At 42.0% G+C, this 21,988-nt stretch overlaps 1 long non-coding RNA gene across 5 annotated transcripts; it reads right to left on the bottom strand.

Annotated features, from left to right (window-relative positions):
- Positions 1-2,288: 2,288 nt before the first annotated feature.
- LOC125950314 (uncharacterized) lies at positions 2,289-16,165 on the bottom strand. 5 transcript variants are annotated; one of them, XR_007468722.1, is made up of 4 exons: positions 15,575-15,907; positions 15,340-15,512; positions 15,209-15,280; positions 2,289-5,575 (listed from the first exon to the last, which is right to left on the bottom strand). It is a non-coding gene; the product is annotated as an uncharacterized LOC125950314 (long non-coding RNA). The 5 variants fall into 5 exon arrangements; XR_007468720.1 differs by lacking the exon at positions 2,289-5,575 and adding an exon at positions 9,994-10,996; XR_007468719.1 differs by lacking the exon at positions 2,289-5,575 and adding an exon at positions 16,011-16,165 and having other exon boundaries at positions 14,585-15,280; positions 15,575-15,697.
- Positions 16,166-21,988: the final 5,823 nt, after the last annotated feature.

The raw sequence follows: 21,988 nt of genomic DNA, 5'->3' as shown, positions 1-21,988 counted from the left end.
TCTTAACTAATTTGACTACCCAAGCAGGGATGGGGCATTCTAGATGGATAAGACGCCTTATTAGCTACGATAGTTATCGGAAGACGGGTTAAACGGGAGACATAACTAGCGGTCACCCCATTAGTAACATCCGATCGTGCAATTGATCGCTCTCGATCTATTTAATTAGCAATAACCATCTAATCAGCAAAATAGTTGTGAAAAAATAGGAATAGTTAAATAGTGAGCGTGAGAACAGCCGCTCAACACGGATTGGTGGCGCCTGAAATCGCGCAACTAAGCAGGGCCATAGCAGCATGGATAAAAGCTCCAGAGCGCAAAAACCTTATACCTTTCACCTCGCATGATCGAGAAGGCCCAGCTTGAGAACGAACGTTCCGGTTACGCCTACCAGAACGAGCTACTACTCAAGAACAAGCTACAGGACGAGCTACAGGAGGTGCAGGATAAATTCTCCCAGCTTGAGCGTGAACATCAGTCCCAGATTGTAACTGTTATACCGTTCGGTCACGATCGCTTTCGCACTGTATTCGTCTTGAGATTTCCCGTGTTTACCGCGATTTGTAACATTCTGTGCAGCGTGCCGCCGTTTGTGTGTCTTCCGTGTTGCGTTTCTGTGGTACGGATCGTGCGTAAAGTGCACTGTGCCTGATTGGGACATCAATTGTTCCCGTCTCAATGGAAAAAAGCGCACATGGTGCCAGTCTACAAAAAAAAAAAGGTGGTGAACTGAACGCAGTCAGCTACCGTGAGATAACTTCACTCTGCGCTTGATCTAAAGTGTTTCAGCGATAAGTTCACGAGGATTTGCTGCCCTGAGTGCGTGTTTTAGCTAGCCAGAATCAGCACGGATTCCTCCTCATGCGACCCACAACAACTGGTCTCGCTGGATTTAGAACCAAATGTAAAACTTTGAGGGATGCTGGTCTACAAATCGACACTATATACACTGACCTAAAGGTCGCTTTCGACCGTGTCTCGCACGACATCCTAATTGCAATGCTCCTCAAACTGGGATTATCTGCCGCTTTGTGTCAGTGGGTACGATCTTACCTATCCAGTCGGTCCTATACTGTCAAATACGAATCCTGCTTTTCGTCGTCTTTTGTTGGCACTTCAGGTGTACCGCAAGGGACCTGCAACCTGGGTCCATTACGGTTTACCGTATATTCATCAACAAATTGACGTACCTACTTCCTGACTCCAGATTCAAGTTGTATGCTGACGACGTAAAGCTCTTTGCCACTATACGTAACCTTGACGACTGCGCGGAACTCCAGACCGACATAGACATGTTTACCAGCTGGTGCGATACGACTAATCTCGAGCTGTGTATCGCTAAGTGTGATGTCGTTAGTTTTAGTCGTTCACGTGCACCTTTGAATTATAATTACACGATTAACGGGTCCATTACCGATAGGACAGAATGTGTTCGTGACTTAGGGATACTGCTAGACTCTAAATTAACCAGAGCAGGTGTCCCTGCTAAACATCTCCGCACCAATACGACTCTTTCAAAACTATTCCTTTCTAACTGCGCGAAGGCATCATACGAGGTTTAGCCAGTTCTCACCTATTAATTGTATGTCAACCAAGTATACCAACGAGGTATACCATCTGTTCGACTTCGACATTTTTGTTGGTGCTTTTCGTTCAATAGACAGGTAAGTTAAATGTTTTTTAGAATTTTTGTTAGAAAATATGGACGAAGGTAATCTACCAGCGCCTAAACGCGTTTTGAAGACAACCAGCCAAAGCGACAGGGAGCGTATCATCCGATCCTACGAAAAGGGATCGAATGTTACATCAATATCCGAAATGTTAAAATGTGAATAAGTCGACGGTATACAATGTTCTCCGAAAATCACAAGGATAGTGGAAGCAGAAAGAAGAGGAAAGGCGATGGAGAAGAAAATCACCCCAGAAAACCGAACTAAAATTGAAGAATGGATCGATGAAGATTGCACCATATACCAAAAAACCATAACCAAAAAAAATCACAGAACATTCAGGAGGAATTTCACGTTACTGTTGGTAAATCTACAGTAGCTAAAGAGATAGAGGAATTTAAATATTCCCTGAAAAGAATTTACTTGTATCCAGAACTGCAGTGCGCATACGATAAATTTGATGGTCAACAAGTCATTCAAAAGTCGATTAAAAATACAGTGGACGGGGTGAAAAATGTTGTAATGCACTTCAAGAAAAGCAATAATGCCATGCAAAAACTCGCAGAAATTCATGCTAATTTGAATTTAGTATATTCAAATTAAAACCAGATTCCCCGATGTTGGATCGTTTTTCTTTAAACAAAGTTCCGTTAGTGTGGTATCCTTGTGCATTCCAAGAAAACGTTCCAGAAACATCATGTATGGTGCTACGCATTGTGCATAACCCCAATACATGATATTTCTAGTGCAGCGAGCCCGAAAGTGCCGCTATAAGATACTCCTAAATATAGGAAAAAAAATCACAGGAGAAAAGCACCTCCTGCGCACATCAAGCACCAGCGCGCCAGAACAGCCGGGATGCGCTGCGGAAGGAAGAAGAGCGCATCGAACCAAATTTACCTGCGCTACACGGGCCCTAGCAAGCGAGCTAGATAAGCTAGGATAAGCGAGACCCTGCATCCTGGATTAGCATTAGCCAGAGACGCATCGAGACTCTCGAGAATAACATAAGAAATAAAACCAAGCAGCGTTCATAGAAAACTGGATGGCTCAACTAGCTGTAGTTGCCACTGGCTGAGTCGACCGTGTTTTCGAGAGAGGTTTTTCGAACTCCTACACTCGCCCTCTGTCAAGATCGCGATCCAAGCGCGGAACAGATAACAACAATTTAGGTTGAGGAATTGGCCAGCTACTATATGTTCTTCGATTACAAAAATGGTGTTAGAATTTTTGGCAGAAATTACGGTGGTATACATTCGCAATAACCGCCTCAAATTCGGAATGTCGCAATCGTTCTTGAAGAGGCCGAAAAACATTCGATTGAGGAGAACGATGTTTCTCAGGCGACGTTTCTCAGGCAGTGGAGTCTTCGACATAAAATAGTGCACGCTGTCCTGTACGATTTACTCAAAGGTACGCAGCAATTTACACCAGCTCTACGATTGCCGACAACGACGGCATAGACGGAGTTTAATTAATCAATCAACGCCTGCAACTCGATAGCATTCATCCATTTTACAAATATATTGTACGGATGACTGTGAAAATGTAACTGAGAAGACGGAATATCCTCCTGTATCGTATAAATGTATTTTACAATGCCAAAATAACAGTTATCATTCATACCCGAGATGTAGTCCTACTGGTTCCGAAGCCTAACCAAATAAGGGTAATGTGGTAAGTGCAGAAGATTTCCATAGTTTCTCAAGATTCATCCACACATTTAATACTTACAGAATTCTATCCGTACGCTCGCACACAGGCTCACACGAATTAACAATTCCTCCGGAAATACAAACAGAAACCGGTCGTTGCGAAGAAAACAAGTGCAAAGCAAATAAAAAAAAACCCACAATCAAGGCAATCAGATGATTTCTCTAGAAAAATAGGTGACAAGTGGCGCGCAATAGGTGATTTCTTTAACAACTGCTGTTGCTGTAGTGGTTGCCACCTAAAAAAATGAAAAGGAACTCACGAAAAGGGTGGAAATGCCAGCAATAGGGCAGACGAGCTGCCCGGCCAAGGACCCAAGGACGCGGTCTGTACCCCAAATGGGAGCATGTCATTCACGACGTTGGCACGCAGACAGTGTCCTGCCAGCAGTCTACGACCGGGGCTGTAAGAGCCGGCCTATCGGTGCTAAGACTCGACGGAACACCAGCCTTCCTCCTAAGAAATCCCAGCCCGTCCAACACCGATATTCCCACTCTCAGTTGCAGTTTGTTTGCAGTCGTTATTTTTTACCCCTCTATGCCACCACTCTGTTACACATAAGCTCCCTTCTACCATATTGTTATCCTTTTTAGTTTTAAGATGCTGTATCTAGCCTGACGGCGAACACTTTGAAATATATATTTTTTATTATTATTAACAGAATGTGTTCGACTATAACAAAAGTTGCGAGACAGCTACTCTTATTCGCCACAACAGAAGAGAAAGCAGCACCACCGAAGGAGAATTGAACAGTGATACTGTAGAGCTTACCGTATCAGGCAACGGTACATGGAACAAAAGAAGCTTCTCGTCATTATTTGGTGTCACTTTTTTGATTGGGTACTTTACCGAAAAATTTCTAGATATTGCAGTTAAAGATTAAACTGTCACGAATCCTACATTTGGGAAAGTAAACTGAATTCTACTGAATACATAGCGTGGCATGAATCTCATATGAATGCAGGAAAGTGTTGTACTAATCATATGGGTGCAACTGGAAATATGGATGCGGCGGAGGCCGATGCGACCAATAAAACCAATGTTCCAACGATCGGTTAATAATGGTGTACGATATCAAGATAATGATGAGAGTTTTAACCAATTCATTTGGATTTTTATCTTATTTGATCTCTCCCAAGCACTTGAGTGGAACACCGCTGTGTCCTATAACATGATGTTCCATGTAGATCTGATTATTTGCCATGAGAATGCCATTCGAACTTCCGAAACGGCTACCCGAAAAGATCAAACATCTAAAACGGCCATTCATCGAACGGGCTCCCTGGAAAGCAGCAGTCAGCCGGAACAGCAAAGTTCGATGTTAACCAACAGAACATGCGGGAATCAAAGATGGTTTAGGATCTCTGCTGCCAAGACACGATATATGGTTCTAATACGATAGTGTTCTAATAAGAAGTAAAACCAAAACTGTAATTTATCAGCAGGTATTGTAACAGATTCAGGCCAACAGTCAACAGAATTGCATTATAACTCTTATTAACTTTTGTATTAATACAAATGATATGTGAATTTGTTAGATGAAATGCTAAGCATAAAAATAGCAAATAGTTCACATTTGGAGTGCTTACAGGTAAGCTCCAAAATATTTTTTTAAGATTATAGGTTTACCCGTAAACTTCTCCAAGTTTATCCTATTGTGCACGACCATTCTCAATCCGGTAAAAATTTAGTTTTTGATTAGTAGACCTTACACTTCAGATCTGTGCAAAAACTTTCATTCATATACAATTTGAACAACACTGTTGGGCAATGATATTTGTTTTACTAGGATTACCATCTGGCAAAGATTGCAGTTTGAAAATACGGTCGAACCAGAAGATTCAGAATGTGATGACGACTTTCCGCAAAATGAAATACCATCAGACTGTGACTTTTATGATAATTTTCATTTCTCAGTTTTCGTGAACATTATCAATCGTAATTTACGTACAGAATGTCTTGTGTTTCCATTTCCAAACCATTTCAACCCCATTTCTAGTACATGAGTACGGTTACAATAGTGAAAATGAAGATGACACTGATCTCGAAAATGACCAGGAAGGAAGTGATAATGAAGTAAAAGTGGATGGAGAAGGAGAAATGACTCCGAGAGTTGGCACTCAATGGACGAAAACACCGGGATTGGAAACATCAAGCTGCTCTCTGTACTATTGTGCCTCAATAAAGTGGCCCTGTAAAGAAAATGGAGATGCTATCAATTTTAGAATTATTCAAACTATATTTTAGTCCAGAAATGGCAGATTATATTATATGCCACACCAACAAAAAAGCAACACGTACTTATGATGCCTATAATTTACAGAATCCAATTAAAGAACCAATCAAGCGGAAGAGTTTAGAAATTGATGTATGTGTACGTAAATACCGACAATGTACATGATATGTGACAGAAATATTCCATCTCCCTTTACCGTGCAGCAATGGGTAGCAAATATTTTCCTTATGTTTGCCGATTCATTAGATTTGATTATGCTAATACTCGAAACACGCGAGTGAAAGAAGATAAAGTTGCAACCTTATAGAAGCAATCATTATTACAGAGAAAGGTGAAGGTGATTCTTCCATTATACCACGAATTCCGTTGATTCCCACAGATCTTCAATTTGAGTTCAAGAGACTTCAATTTCCAGTAAAACATTTGCAATAACTACCAATAAGTCTCAGGGAGAAACCATAAAGTATTGTGGCATTGATTTGAAATCACAATGTTTTTAACATGAACAATTGTATGTTGCTTACTCTAGAGCTGGTTCTTCAAGCTATTTATTTATTGTTTCTTATAAGAAAGGTAAAACCAAAAATGAAATTTATCAGCAGGTAATGCAACACAATTCGGATCAACAGTCATCAAAATTGCATTATAACTCTTATTAACTTTTGTATTAATACAAATGATAATGTGAATTTAAAAAGGAGCATAAAAAATAACAAATGTTCACACAAATGGCGGCTGGTAAAACCCTTTCCTCGCCTCTTCGTGGTACCAGCTAAAAAAAGCCAACGCTCCACCCTCCGGGCAAACCAATACAAACAGCGGAGAACCCCTAGCACAACAGTAAAGATGCCCGATCCCACAGTCATGGAGCCAAAATCGGCAAGCAGCATTGTTGCGTACAATCCTTCGAGGTGCAACCGGCAATGATGGGTTTAAAAAAATTGTCCGCGTTCTATTTGGGCGTTGGACAACTGGTTCGCCGTAACCGGTGCACACCCAAAATAGATCTGAAACGTTATCAGCTGCTGGTGGCCCAAATGCTAGCCCGGTTTCCTTCAATAGGTTTCTTAACGAAAAAGTTAGAGAAAGCACAAAGAAACTACTCTGCATTCGACATAGAATTAACAGCTATTTGGCAATTGAGCATTTCCGTTATTATTTAGAAGGGAGAATGTTTCATATAAGCGCCATATCATAAAGCTTTAATTTTTGCATTTGCCCAAAAACATGATAATGCATCACCAAGACTGGCCCGCCAACTGGATTTTATCAGTCAATTTACAACGGTTGTTCGCCACGTTAAAGATAAAGCCAACGGAACAGCAGATTTATTTTCATGGATAGAGTGAACGGTAGCGGTAATATACCATACGAGAAACAGTCAGAGGACCATCTACAAGATCCCGAACTACAAGATATAATCTGCGGTAAAATTAAGAAGGACCAACAACGTCCAACAACGGCTAATACCGGGAAGCAGCAAAGCTCTTTTTATGACTGACGCAAAGGCATTATACGATCATGATCATATGTAATTCCGCCATTCCGCACACACCACCAAGCCATTCCGCACACAAATCTTGCATTTAGGTCACGATCTCAGCTATCCTGGTGCGATGGCCACATCCAAATTGATGACCAAACGAATCGTTTGGAAGGATCTGAAGAGAGACGTGAATAACTTCATAAAAAACTGCCAAAGAGCAAAATTGGACGCCATACTAAAAGTACAATCACGGCGTATCTCAACAACAACACACAATGGTTCACTCACATTAATATCGACAGACCTCTAGCAGTGAGCTACGAACATCGATATTGTTTAACGATATTCGATCGATTTACGCAACAATATTCGTGAATGTATGAAACTGACGAACAAATACTGGCTCACGAGCGGCCACGTTTTCCACGTCTAATCATTTAAAGGAATTATAGTGAATGTGTTAAAGCAATTTTAAGCATGTTGCATATTCCATTCCATACTCTTGCTTCATGGACAAATAGCAAGTGATCGACACGAAATCACGTATATTTCAGGCAAAAAAAATCGGTCCCTCATCAACTACACTGATTAATAGCGTGTTTTTGGAAATATTCGCGGCTGGATGTATTTAAGCGAATGACAAAAACGGGGCTTGCCGCATGCACACATTCTTATCAGGTTAGTGGAAAGAATTCAACCAAATAGATGATATCATATTTGCCAAAATTCCGGATCAAGAAACTGATGCACACCTACATGAGATTGTAGTTACAACTATGATTCATGGACCATGTGGCACCATCAATCCTCAATCACCATGCATGATCGATGGCAAGTGTTCCAAACGATATCCACGTAAATTTACAACAGAGACAATCACTGGGAATGATGATTATACACTGTATCGGCGTAGAACACCCGATGATAATGGGCGAATAACCACAATACAAGTGAAAAGGAATGATTTCGTTGTTGACAACAGTTGGATTGTTCCATATTCGCCAATTCTTGCCAAAACATTCAAGACACATTGCAATGGTGAGTTTTGCAATTCAGTTAAGTCCATAAAATATATTTGCAAATATGTCACAAAAGGTAGCGATATGGCAGCTTTTGGTATTCAATCTCCGAATGCCAACGATTACATTATGCGCTATCAAGTAGGGCGTTATGTGAACTGTAATGAAGCAATTTGGCGTATATTTGCTTTCCCAATTCACGAACGTCATCCTACTGATGTGCATCTGGAGAATGGTCAACGAGTTAATTTCACGGCATCGAATGTTGTTCAACGAGCTGAAATACCTCCAGCGACAGCATTGAGCAGTTTCTTCGAAATCTGCCAAAGTGATTCATTTGCACGGACTCATTTGCTTTACTCTGAAATGCCACGTTATGTTATTACACTTGGAATGCTTCACCAAAGAGTTTTCAGCGACGCAAACAAGGTGATACCGTTCCGGTTTATCCGGAACTCTCGGACGCATGTATACAGTTCATCCGAAAAATGATGAACGCTTCTATTTATGATTCTTGTTGGTAAACGTACGAGGGCTAACGTCATGTGAGTCACTGCGCACTGTTACTAGTACTGTATTCACAACATATCGTGCAGCATGTGAGGAGTTTAATTTACTCGAAAATGACACTCATTGGGATGCGACAATCGTTGAAGTCATTATTTTGGCTACTCCAAGTCAGATACGCACTTTGTTTGCTATCATCATGTGTATGATACAGTAATGAGGGCAATTGATGATGGAAATGGTGGTATATATTTCCTAGATGCACCTGGTGGAACGGGGAAGACATTTCTCCTTTCACTAATTTTAGCAAATGTTCGTGCCAGATCCAACATTGCAGTTGTAGTTGCTTCTTCAGGAATAGCAGCTACATTGCTAGCAGGATGCCGAACAGCTCATTCGGCATTAAAACTGCCTCTCAATTTTCAAGCGATTGAAGAACCAACATGCAATGTTGGGAAAAACTCTCCAATGGTCAAAGTTTTAACCGAATCAAAAATCATAATTTGGGACGAATGCACAATGGCACATAAACGTGCATTAGAAGCGCTTAATCGTACATTGCAAGATCTTCGCAATGATTCAAGATGCTTTGGGGAAGCAATGATTTTACTGTCTAGCGATTTCCGTCAAACACTGCCGGTAATACCATGATCAACGGCTGCCGACGAAATAAACGCTTGCCTTAAGTCATCATATTTATGGCGTTATGTGAAGAAACTTCACTAATCCACAAACATGAGAGTTGCATTGCTGCATGATAAATGTGCTAAAGATTTCTCCAAGCTTTCTATTGGTAATGGTCAACACGCTGTCGACGAATCGAGCGGATTGATTTCATTTCCGCAGAATTTTTGTAAGTTTGTCTCATCGAAACATGAACTTATTATTAAAGTGTTTCCAAACATCGTTACTAATCATAAACATATTAACGTTACTAATCATAAACAATATTATATCACTTAACCACAGTGAGCGAGCTATATTAGCCGCCAAAAATCATGATGTAGATGACATAAACAACACAATTCAGAGTGAGATTATTGGAACTATGCTTTAAGGATTTTAACCCGTTTCCTTGCTTCTCCCACCTAACACTTCTCCATTCCATTCAAGTATTGCTTTTAATGTTTTAACAAAACAGTACATACGTTCAGAGAAGCCTTGTCAGCTTTTGGAATTGTCAGAAAATGATGCACATTGGGATCAAACTCTGAATGAAGCGGCAAACTCTTCGACGGCTCATCAAATAGGAACATTGTTTTGTATAATAGTTTCGACTTGCTTCCCGTCAAACCCAATGATTTATGAGCAAAAAACAAAGACGATATCTTTTGCAAACTGCGGAATAGAACGTGAAATCAAATCTTACCATAGCGGTAGAAATCTACAATGAAGCATTAATATCGATTGCAAACACATGCTTAATGATGTCTATAAAACGATTGTCACAATTAGCAATGATCACCTCTGATCGTCCAATGCACGAAGTAGGTAATGCAGTTGTATACCGTGAGCAAGTATATGATGTTAAAGCTATCAGAGAATCTGTTAGCACCACTGAACTTTGCTTAATGAAAAACAAAAGCATGTCTATGAATCCATAATTTATGCTCTCAACGATCGAGAGCTGGAGGATTTTATTTTTTGGATGCCCCGTTGGTACAGGAAAGACGATTTGATTTTGCTGCCAAATATCACGAATATTCAATATTCCCTTGCTTCATCAGGTATTGCAGCCACATTATTGGAGGGTGGCCGAACAGCTCATTCTGCTCTCAAGCTGCCGTTAAACATTCAAAGTTCCAAAATTTCGACATGCAACGTATCAAAAACCAATGCAACAATAATGAAAGATTTACTAAATGATAATAACCGATTTGGTGGAGCGAAAATACTTTTTGTGGTAGATTTTCGCCAAACATTGGCAGTTATGGCCACGATCTACGCCAGTTGCTGTAATCAATGCTTGCCTTAAGTCATCTATGTTGTGGGAAAACATAACCACACTAGACCCGCACAAGAATATGCGTGTTGAAATTCATTGTCACCAACTGGACGAAACATTTTCTAAAAAACTACTTCCAATTGGCAAAGGAACTTTTCCTGTAGATTGTGTAACTGATTGTATTACATTCCCGGAGAACTTCTGTCAGTTCACAACATCTAAAACAGAGCTGATTCGATTAGTTTTTCCAAACGCCGCTAATAATTTTAGAAACCATTCTTGGTTAAATATCTTCCAGAATTTTTAATATCACTAGATTTACCCGGGATGCCACTAGTGGGGCGCAACATCTTGTTGGCCGCCCAGGAGGTATCAGCGAGAGCCGGGACGCACGTTTATAATCTGATGATATAAAAGAGCCTAAAAGTGAGAGAAAAAATTAATGGTACGGCGGTACGCCATGTCACAAGGAACTACGCTTGTGACGGAAGTCGTGACATGTTTAAAGAAAAAATTACAGTTTTTATTCAGCCTTTTTGTGCGCACGATTTACCGTGTTGTAAGGTGTCAACACATTGCTGTGTCACAAAGTGAGCCGAACATTTGACCGGAATTTGAAAACCCCCGACACCCATCCCAGGACAGGACATAAACAAGTACTTTCACCACATACAACAAACTCCGACTCATAAAAATAACCATAGAACCCTGGATAGACAGCACTAGCCCACAAAAACAAACAAATACTAAGTAAACTCAGGATAGGACACACAAGACTCACCCACCAGTACCTACTAGACAAGCAAAGCACCCCAATATGCACCACCTGCGGCAGCACCACCATACCACAAAAAACATAAGCCTTAATCAACAACACAAACAGCGAGGAAAGACCAGTAATCTTTCTTAAAGAGACAGGACTCTAGAATACCGTGTAAGGTAATTTATAATACAAATTCTCTCTGTCTGTATTCCCTACATATCGTGCAGCATGTGAAGAATCGTTGAAGCCATTATTTCTGCTTCATCAAGTGAGATACGCACTTTATTTACTATCATCGTTTCTACATGCCTTACATTCGTACACCATTTGGCATAAATACAAAAATGTCGACAGACATTTTACATCAAATTCGAATTAGTTGCGTAGTGAACGATCTTGACATTTGTTTTTAAGATATGTGCTACCTCATGTGCGACAATTTATTAGTGAGACTAGAAATGAAATCATCCAATCCTGAAATAAATATCGCATTTAATCGAGAATTGGAAAGGAAATAGGCATTCGATCACCAGGAAAAAGATTTAATGGTTCAAACGCATGTACCTTTTTTGAATCCCCAAAAAAGGAAGTGTATGAACAGTAATGAGGGCAATTGATGATGGAAATGGTAGTATATATTTCCGAGATGCACCTGGTGGAACGAGGGAAGACATTCTTCCTTTCATCCTTTCACTAATTTTAGCCAATATGTTCGTACCAGATCCAACATTGCGATTGCAGTTGCTTCTTCCGTAATAGCATTCACATTGCTAGCAGGATGCCAAACAGCTCATTCGGCATTAAAACTACGAATCGAGTAGATTGATTTCATTTCCTCTGAATTTTTGCAAGCCTGTCTCATCGAAACATGAGCTTATCAGTAAAGAGTTCGCAAACATTGTTACTAACCATAAACATATAAAATAGTTAAGTGGACGGGTTATATTAGCCGCCAAAAATCATGATGTAGATGACATAAACAACACAATTCAGAGGGAGATTATTAGAACTATGCATTCATTCAAATCTATTGGTTGTGTTACAAATGAAGATGCTGTGAGCCGACCAATTGAGTGAATGTCGGGTGATGCACCCAAGCGACGATGAATCGACGCTCACGGCTCTCTCTCACCTACCGGCGTCCGGACAGAACGTTCGGGTCTACTACCGAACAGCCGCCATCGCGAAATTTCACAACAGCGCCAAGGAAGCCCCAACCAGAGTCGCAACAAACGCCATCGTACCATTTCGCAGCTGTGCCACCATTGCTCCCGCAAGCACAAGCGCCAGCGTCAACAGAAAGCGGATCGATGGGGCAGGTTATCCAGCTTCTCCAACAACAGCTTGCACAACAGCAGCAGTGGATGGTGCAGCAAGGACACCTGGGGGGTCCCCACACATTCTGCCGAAGCTAAACGAACCCGAGATCGTCGTAAATGCCCTCGTCGACAGCATCAGCATAACGTTTGCGGCATGATATGCGCGCTTTGAGGACCTGTTCGTCCACGATCCGGAACCAAACCCGGACGTACTCAAAAGATTCGGACGAAATAAACCAGTGTCGACCGCTCGACCATTCCCCTGCATCTTGTGACAGCGCTGGGAGGATACTCGACTTTGGTTGGCTTTGGACTCTTAGCAGCGGACCTTAATTTTAAGGTGTGAGATGGGAGAGACGCAGCCGCGTTACCGATCAGCATACGTTGGAGCTATAACGCCTCCAGGCGGAACTAAAGGCAGTCGCTTCCACCCCGCAAGCCCCCCCCCCCCCCCCCCCCCCCCGATCAAAAGGCACCAACACACCCACTGTAAGGTATCCTGAAGCGCGGCCAATCCAATCCCCATAGCCGATTCCCCGTCAGCCAAGTGATGGCCATAAACGCGGAGGAGAACTCTATGCGCCTTGGCGTCCGCCAGTGGGGCATACGATCGAAGATCGACATCGAGGGTGATGATTGCCGCCCTCATCACTGAGTTTGCTGGAACCTCCGACGAGCTGGAGCTTTTCATCCACCAAGTGAACAGAGCTCAGCAACGCTACGGACTCGACCAGGAGGAAACCGTGAATATCGTTCCATCCAAACTCCGCGGAAAAGCAGTGGCCTGTTACCATGTGTGGCCGGATCTTATTAGTAGTCGGATCAAAGCCGGCTCATGTGAGGAGATGCGAAACCTCCTTCGAGAAGAATTCGACTCCAAGCTCAGTGTGGAAGCAATCTTTCATCAAACCGAGACGCTGGACCAACGATCGGGAGCATTATTCCGGCACTGCAAAGATCGGACTGGGAAGATTATGGAGGATCTGTGGTCGAAATCAGGCACCATTTCGTATCTGGCCTCCAGGACGAAAATTTAAAGGTGATGGCACTGATGCACCCCGAGTACGAGCCTGAGCCCCTGATAAACTACCTCGAGGGCGTCGACGAGTTCCAACAATAAATCAACACCATGCTTTACGGAATATACGGAGCATCCAGTTATTTGGACGACATAGAAATCCGCGGAGCAACCGTACAACAGCATGAAGCCGCGGTAACCGCAGTGCTCCGACGTATACAGGGGTACGGATTAACGCTGTGCACCGGAAAGTGCGTTTTCCACACGACAACCATACAATACCTGTTGTATGACGATCTCACTGTCGCGCAGCGCATGAGACTCGCCCGGTTTCGGTGGGCTGGGCATGTCATGAGAATGGCAGACGACAACCCAGCCTGTAAAGTCTTCTTAGGCCTTCCGGATGGACAGATAGGGCGTGGTAGGTCCAAATCGAGATGGAGCGACGGTATCGACATTGACGCCAGAATAGCAGGACTAACGACTTGAAGGACGACGGCGCTCGATCGCAAGCGCTGGAGGAATCTTATGTGGCAGGCCTAGACCGCTCGTCGGTTGTAGCGCCGGATAAGTAAGTAAGTAGGTAAGTAAGTGTTCCAACTTGCTGTTGGCTCACCAAGACCCGTGTCAACAAATCATCGTTTCTGCGGACGCCTCGTCGCAACCTTAATTCACGTGTACCCCGACGGCACAATGCGGGTAGTCCAACACCTCTAGCCTGATCGAATCTCACTCTAAGGCGAACGAAGACCGCGTGAAAGCTTCTAGGATTCAATACAAGGGATAAAACTCCTTAAACAGACGAACTAAAGGACGCTGTCGAGGAAATAGCTGATAGGAATAAGGATTAAAAGGAAAAAGCAAAATCCTACACTGAACATGGCCGATATAGCATTAATAAGAGAGGTGAAGCTGAATAAACAAACATCAAATTTTGGGCTTGAAGTTTACGAGGTTGTTCAAAGATAGGGAAGAGATGTAGAAGTATGTTCACAGGGCTTGGGATTTTAATATCATAGAAATATAGCTCATTTTAAAAGCATAACACCGGGGTACAGCCAACAAGATATTCAACAGCCATGGAGTCAATAACTAAGAGGACACCGGCCCAAACAGCGTAAGAACTGTAAAATCGACCAAAGCAGTGGAAATGAGAATTAAAAGAAATGATACTTTTCCCTCTTTTTGTGATGTGGTATAGTGAGAGTATGTTCACGAGTTTCCGAATAAATAAAAATGAGGAACTCGAATGTGAGACTGCGAGTAAAACGAACATCCGTACAATTACAAAAAACACATACAAGAGAGAAAAACAAGAAAAAAATATCGTCATCGAAAAATACAACAAAATATAATGGAATAATGTAAGGAATTACTGTGAAGACTTTTGCGAGTTAGGAGCCGCGACTTGTGCTTATCAAGAAACGGATAGAAGCACGACAATTAGAGAAGGCCGACTAGCTAGCGTTCAGCACCATGCGGCTAGGCCAATCTAAAAAGCAATGTGGAGCGTTTAATTTTTTTAAACTTACTTTTGTTGAATGGCAGGCTTCATTAAGTGTTCGCTGTAAATACGCTGTCCACTTCGATGGCTTCAATGATTTCTGATGAAAAGACAACATGCGATTAAACCAAATCCGAAATGTTTTATCAGATACAGTACCTGAGTAATGTAGATTATAAAGCAGAACTTTTCTTTTACATAGAGCAAGGCTGAAATTTTGAACAAACATCTACCCAAATGAACGTCACATCACCTTTACGGCTTACTGCGGCTCATTTTTCAGAACTTCTTCTCAAGGCACCCGTGGCAGCGTAATGAAGGCATGGAACAAGCTAAAAAGAACAATTAAAACACGACTATCATACTGTTATACTTCCCGGCATAACTATCTTACCGGCAAATGCAATTCCGATCAATTTCATGTTCTTTCGGTATATTTCATCTGGACACTGTTCTCAACTAATATCAAAAGCACATCTTTATATTTCACCGTAGCACGAATCGCGATCTACGCGATCTGCAAAAGAAATATTAGGGCACACAGTCAACGGTTTGGCTTAGCATCAGATCTGCAGGAAACATGCCCGCACGTATCACAAAGGGGTTCACTCCAACGACGCCATTTTGTTTCTGCACTGTTTTCTGCGCCATAGTTAAAAACGCACCACTCGCAAACAAAGCCAATTGTCTGTTTTCAATCTTTACCAGGCTGCTTCGTTTCTTGCACCAATTTTTCCCTGGAATGAAATCGACCGTACCCTATTGAAGCACACACACACACAACCGCTTCCAAAAATCCTCGTGGCTAGAGTTCTACAAAAAAGACTCACCTGCATTTTTAAAATCCTTCCACTTAACCGATTTTTAAACAAAGTACAATGATGCACCATGTTAATAGTAATCTCTGCACCTAATTGCACTAAAACACCACTTAAAAAACCGCATAAAGCCGCTTGCGTTCGGCAGACTACGCAGAGCACAAATTTCAGAAGGCCATCTTTGTTCCCTTGCTCTCGTACTCTTGCATACTTTGATAAATGCGCGTTTTTATCGTTTGGGGTAGGCCGTTGCCAGAGAGAGATGACGCGAACGTGAGAAGAGTCAGGTCTAGTTTTCATCGTCCGCGATAGCTGAAAAACTGTTGCAGATATATCGTGCTTCTTTTTTTCACAGGGACAACATTTTAAAACGTTATTTAACTGACGGTTTGGATGCCTCACTGAGGCTGTTGGTGGGCAGAAGTCGTGAAATGTTTTTTTTTCAAGCTGATCAGCGTTTTCCTGTGACCTGAATGTATTTCAGTGTTGTTGTAAAAGTCAATCATGCTAATTTAAACAAAAAATCGCTCTAGAAAAACAGCCACCCAAATGTACTTTCTATAAAATCGATTCTAAATGATCTAAGATTGACCATCTTGACTCTATTTAAAACCATAGTTAGTCACATTTAGACCGAAATGCCTATGCAACAAATGAAGTAAATGATGATTCAGATGTAAAAGACCACAGGGCATTTTCATTTCAGCGGCAAGTGACACATGTGTAGTTGCATGAAAGGGATGAAATGAAGAACATGAGACATTCTGAACATTTCACCAACTCGATTGGTTTTATAATAAAACATGTTTTGTAAACTATGGAATGGAATCATCATCAATTACCTTTGCCATGAGCCATCAGGTTTTACGACAAGTATGTCCGCAAAGGCAACGCCCGTATCGCATCGTGCCAAGGCTATACCATTTCAATCATTGGACTTTACTACATTATGCCATTTAACTATTATTGCAGAATGTTCAATCAACTAGCAATTTACCTAGGGCTAGAACATAAATACCCGCGACAACATGCAGCATCCGCTTTTGTAATTGGGTGTCAAATGAAAGAAAGTTATGTAAGACTATAATTTTATACCTACCAAATCTCAAATCTAATTCAACCGTTCTGTCAAATCTATACTTACATTTCATAAAAAAATATCCATTTCAGTTTCGGAGGAGTAAAGCCAATCAATCGACTCCATTATATAACATTTTCAGGTACAGTTTATGTTTTAATTGCAAATAGATCAATTCAAAATACGAGGAATACTAACAATAATAATCGAGATATTCTTACCATTCTTACTTTAACTAATCCAAAATGAAATAATGCAGTACTGTATTACAATCAATATTATGACAAAACGACGCGTGATCCTGCCATGGCTCTATACGTAAAGTATTCGCTCTATTCACTTACAACTATGATATACCTGTACCAACTCCGGATTCATTCATCATCTCCAAATCATTTTGCCTCTACCGTTCTATCTCTTGCCATTTCATTACTATTAAAATCTGCAATTCAAGTTGCTTTACAGTTCCTATCTATTGCGTTTTAGTTGTCAATTCCTATACTATACCTAATCGATTATCTGCCTTTTTCCACTCCTTTTAATTAATTCTGATTCATTTTGAAAGCTATCCTAACGCCTATTTTCCTAGCTTTTGGTCCCTCGCTATCCTCAATAAACCGCATCGTCAGCGTTAATCACCATCAATGTCACCACCACCAAACCTTTGCAGCGAAAATCAGGAATGCCAGCACGTCTCTAGATCTTCCAAATACAGGCTGATATATCCATTGTGTTGTTTAAGCTCTCATCCAATTGTATATCCTGAATAGTTTCGTAACTATCGTAAATTGCAGGATGTTTGATGTTCCTACATTGTCGGGTAACTGATATGACGAAATGTTTTTCCAGGAACCGCAATTAAGCGATAATCATTCATAGTTGTAGCCACATAGTTGTGTCAGGAGATCGTTGCGCATCGAAATTCTTCGATCAATCGAGATTTATCTCCATCTATTTCTCTACTGTAGCTGGCAGACGTGAATTGCAAAGTAATTTCTTCCGGTTAGTGATTTCAATCAGTGTGTGATCCATTTCACTATAAACGATAATTCAATCAACTAGTTCAGTATGTTGTTGCAGGATCGTTCCAGATAATGAATTTCTTCTTTGTTTCTGTCCTAATGTGCTTTCGCTGTAATGTTACTTCGGTTTTATTTTTACTATAGAGCATGGCGATCGCTTGTAACATTACGTTGAGCACTTGCCTTTTCGGCACCAAAGCTTCATAGTGCTTTAAAGCAGTTGTGCTCTCATTATACGTGTCGATGCTGCTTCCACACTCTAAATCTATCGATATTGCTCCACACTAACAGCAGGATGGCCAATGTTGAATAACTAATGTAGCTATGTTGTCGAAGAACTTTTTTTTGATGATTCTTCGTTCTTCGTTGTCTGTTGTCGTTGAATTCAATTGAATTTCCTTGTCGCAAATGATGAAGCGTTCGTAGCAGATGATGAAGCGATCGTGTCTTGCGCAATAATTGCACAATGAACAGCATTGGCACAAGCAAAACATGATTTTCTTATCGCTAAGGTTGGGGTGGATCGTTGAAGCGATCAAGCTGCGATTTGGCTTAAGGATATAAGTCCACCAACGCTGTTCATTTCTAATCCCTACACTATTATACTAATTCCTATGAGTCAACGTTTTTCTCAATATTATTTATAAAATGTAGAGTTACTTCCTTCAGGTGATTCCATTGAAGAGACGGATTCGAATCGATTCTCTGCCATAATTGAGAGGTTTACTTGAAGCTTATGGAGGCCTCCCTTTGAGCCATGATTGATTCTGTGAAAATAATAAAGAAGAAGAAAATAAACATATAAATTTCTTGAAAAATGACAAATAACAATACACATACCTTCAGTTTTGATGAATCGCACTCGATACCTTCTCTCTGGTAGTTGACATTCTACTCATTGTTTCATCGATGCGGAGAAACGTTTTCTGGTCTGTAGTTGAGACATGTTTCTCACATCTCAGATGATGCTGGCTGGCTTGGGTTGCCTTTACTTTCAAGTTGCCGTTACATTGTAGTTTACAACATTATCCAATCTTTTGTTCAGTGGTTCTTGTTGTTGATGTAATCACATTTCTTTACATTTTTTGTTTATGGTCAATATTAGTAATAAAGAATGTTATTTTTAGAAAGATTTTTTTTTCTAAAATCATAAAAGAGCAAATCTATTGTATTGGTATTCTCTCGTCCTTGGTCATTCAAGGGACCGCTATGGTTATTACATTGAATATTATTGATGTTATAGTTTCAACGTTAATAGTCTTGTGTTATGTTTAAGGCACTCTTGTTCAGAAAAGATGTATTTCATTTTATGAACTAAGAGAAATTATTTGGAATGTTTTTCTCTCAGGTACCAAAAGCAAATAGACAAGCGTAACTTTGGCCTTGTTTTGACGATTCTTAATAAATTTGACTACCCAAGCAGGAATGGGGCATTCTAGATGGATAAGACGCCTTATTAGCCACGATAGTTATCGGAAGACGGGTTAAACGGGAGACATAACTAGCGGTCACCCCATTAGTAACATCCGATCGTGCAATCGATCGCTCTCGTTCTATTTAATTAGCGATCACCATCTAGTCAGCGAAATAGTTGTGAAAAAATAAGAATAGTTAAATTTAGAATCGACAGCAATAGGTGCTGAGAAAAGTTTTACAACCGCTTCTGACATCGAAAATATCGTGCAAAACACGTGACAATAAAAGGAAGCTCCTGTGCACATGGAATTAGTAACTATGCAGTAAGTACTTATGAATGCGAAAATACGCAAAAATGCATATGACATTTTAACCTCTTTTACCAGCGCCAGCACGCTGGTTGCGGATGTTGTACAATGCGTAAGTGTTCATTGCGGTCCGTCGTAAAGCGGTGTAGTGAAATGGTTGAATACGCCGCCACACTGGCTGAGAAACCAGCTGTTTTCTTTCCCTAAGGAAACCGGCCTTGCGGCTCGATAAGTAGCCGTTGGCTAAGTAGCTACCAGGTGTCCGGGCCAGGATATGATGGACTCTGTTGAGCATGAGATATTCGAGTGTCTGCGCTTCAGTGAGGGGTGAGGCTGCTGGCGTATGGCACAGATGACTCCGCCACAGTGGACACACTGCAAGAAGCGTTACTCAAAGACGAGTAGCGATTGCGAAACATCAGCCAGGCCTGTCCCGTGATCGGCAGTGAGTTGCAGCGGCTGTGGAACTCCAAACAGTGTTGTTATCGTAGATAAATGTTGCTCAGACTGTCCTTTTTAGGACTGTTTTTAGTTTGTTGTTTTTATCAGTTTTTAGTAAACAGTGACATGTCAAGTTTGTGTAGTTAAAATAACAATTAGCCCCTCCCAGAGTAACCTATAGGAAAATGTTCTGGGAGGGGACCATATGTTGTAACTTGACAGGGTTGCATATATATATTGTACCAAGTAGTGACCGTGTCTAAAGTTAAATTAATTTATAAACAACATGTAACCGATATGGAAAGAAGGATTACATTGCCAAAGTGTGTCTGGACTGGACAAACCGAGTGACGAAATCGATTTTGTACCAATCGTGCGCAATATCCCTTCAAGCAGCGCAAGAAGACTCGATGTTAGAATCGATGGCAAGACCATGAGTATGGAATTGGACACTAGGGCGCCCTGCAGCATAATCGGAGAGCACCAGCTCAGGAACCTCAAACGGCACTTCCTATTGCTGCCTTCGGCCAGAAAATTCAAGTGCTAAACGGGTCATTCCACGCCTGGGACGGTTACCCCCCAAAGAGAAAAGGGAGACCGTTTTGATGCCCAAACCGCGGATTGTTTGATGCCCAAAGAGATGCCCAATCCCAAAAGTTGGTACTGCTTCCAAAACGAATTATTCTAAAAATCGACGTAGCCTAGTTTGATGCTTACTGCGGACCAGTGCTGGCCATATTTGAAAGATGTACTTGGTAGTTCTAAGCAAAGGTGTTAAAGGGGAAAAATAAATGTCGACATTACCGAAATCATAGGTGCAGATATGTTGCGCCGGTGAAGCATGCTTCGGTGCAAGCAGGCCAAACGTTTGCCTCGACGGTGAAGGCGGGCGGGCAACCAACAATGGCGGGAGAAGCATCGGTGTCAGAGGTGACAGCGATGCCAGTGGCAGCAGTAGCAGCAGCAGCCGGTGCACCGGAAGCGACCCCTGCGGCTACAGCAGCAACGATCGCAGCAGCCCCAACAGCCCCAGCAGCCCCAGCAGCGCCCGCAGCAGCGGTACCAAAGGCCGCAAAAAACACCCCGACGCGCGGAAGCCAGGGAGAGAAACGGCAACGTAGCTCTCCAGAGGAGCAAAATGCCACCAAGCGCGGGAAAACGGAGGACGGGCGGGGCAATGTCGAGCCAACAGAAGGTGACGGCTTCACCTTGGTCAACCACCGCAAGGCCAAGGCGACTGTGCCGAAAGCATCCACCGTGATAACTGTCGGAAAACAGCCAGAGCCCTTGCCAGCGAAGGTTCACCAAGCAAGGTTCAAGCCAGACGCGATGATCGTCAAGGCGAAGGAGGATGACAAATACGACGAGATCTATGCGTCCCTCTGCGACGAACCGAAGCTGCAGGAATTCGGCAAGCTAGTGGCTTCGGTGGGCCGCACCAGCGCCGGCCTGCTAAAGATCGAGCTACGCGAGGGAGCAAAGAGCGCCATGCACCTGGCGGATGTGCAGAAAGCGCTGGGAGCGGCGGCGGAAGTGCGAGCCGTCTCCCCGCATATGACGGTAGAGTGCAGAGGCCTGTACCAGCAGACAACTGAGGCCATGGTACAGAACGCACTAAAGGCCGAGTTTGGTATAGTACAGCCGCCAGCAGTCACGGTACGTCGTTTCCGCTACAAAACTGTGGCGGAGATACAGCTCCCGGTCGACACGGCCGAAAAGCTGATT

The sequence above is a fragment of the Anopheles darlingi genome, chromosome 2 (assembly GCF_943734745.1).
Source record: "Anopheles darlingi chromosome 2, idAnoDarlMG_H_01, whole genome shotgun sequence".
Taxonomy (NCBI): Eukaryota; Metazoa; Arthropoda; class Insecta; order Diptera; family Culicidae; genus Anopheles; species Anopheles darlingi.
The sequence above is the reverse complement of the archived record's forward strand: the minus strand, read 5'-3'. Positions and strand labels throughout refer to the sequence as shown.